We start from the raw sequence: 1,582 nt of genomic DNA on the forward strand, positions 1-1,582 counted from the left end.
GGGGGGGCAGCTGCAAAACTGCTTTTGCCACATTGGTAGTTTCTAGTTCCATCAGAGAGGGTTTGGTTCCATTCTACCTTCTCTCAGAACTACGTGTAACATGAGGGCAGATTTTTGTTTGTTTGTTTGTCTGTCTGTTGCTGTTTATGGCTTCAGCCACTGATCCACTTAGTAGTACAGGGTTTTACGGGGATCGCAATTAACTGCAAAAGGTCATAATAATGATCCACTTACAGAGCCTACCAGAATGGGCCACAAACTCTCAATCGATGGGATAACCCTGTCTGCATGGATACAATTTAGATATTAAATTGGAATTTGGAGGAAACACGGATCCGATCTATTTTTCTTGCACGAATCTGTCGTTTTTGTATCGAACTGTCAATCGACCTGATAAAAAAAAATAGACATCCAGAATGTCAACACTGGGATCTGTTTTGAAGGGTTAATTATAACTGACTTTTTTTTTAAGAAAGCAAAATTGGTGCCACTAGTTTAGTTGAAGGTCTCGCACTACACTGGTCTACCTTTAGTCCAGCCCAATCTACTAAAGTGTCTGCTACAATAACTGCCTAAAGTAAGTCTCTAGAGCTACGGTTTGGTCATGGTCGCCATATATGGTAACGACCGCGCAAATTTAACTAAAGGTGGTGACAATACAGTGACATATTAGGCCTGCAATAAACGGTGGACGGGTGGGCGAGCGGATTGTTTTAAATCATTTTAAGATGCCGATCACAGAGTTTTGCAGTGGTAAAGATTTTGATGGACACACGTACATAAGTGTAGACCCTCAACAAAACCAGAAACATATATATTATATTAATATATACCTCATTCAATTAAATCGGAACTGCAAACTCCTTCACAGAACTCCGCTACCTCAGATTTACAATTTTGGGGGGGATGTTAAAAAATGTACACCTTTTACTTTTAAACTTGCAAGGGAAATCATGACCTTTTAAACCAAAAGATGTGAAAAACACAAACAAAAGGTAAAGAAGCAGAGATGACAACACGACAGACGCATATTTTCACCCGCCCAAAAAATCGAGAAAATAATATTTTGTTGAAGATGTTGTTTCCAGCTTTAGGCAAAACGTAAGATTTTTAACTTTTAAACATGCCACGGGAATCATGGTTTCAAGATTGTTTTTTAAACTGTAAGTTTAACTAAAAGATGTGAACACATACCCACACACACATACACACACACACACACACACACACACACACACACACACACACAAACACACACACACACACACAGAAGGCGAAGAAGCACAGATGTCAACACTGCAAAAGTACATTATCAATTTGGTTGTTTTGTTGTACTTTTTTAATTTGGCTGTCTTTATCTAGTCTTTCGTGGCCACGAGCCGATGCCATTTATCGTAAACCTGATTATAGGGCGGTAAAAAGTCGAGGAAGAAAAAATAAACAAACAGCAACAACAACGAGACCACCACCACCACCACCACCACCACCACCAACAACAACAACAACACCTTCTCACAGCAACCATGGTATTATTATTGGAGTTTAGTTCCCCCGCACCTCTGCAGGGTACACTGCCGGCCTA

Source organism: Aplysia californica, unplaced genomic scaffold (assembly GCF_000002075.1).
Source record: "Aplysia californica isolate F4 #8 unplaced genomic scaffold, AplCal3.0 scaffold00376, whole genome shotgun sequence".
Taxonomy (NCBI): Eukaryota; Metazoa; Mollusca; class Gastropoda; order Aplysiida; family Aplysiidae; genus Aplysia; species Aplysia californica.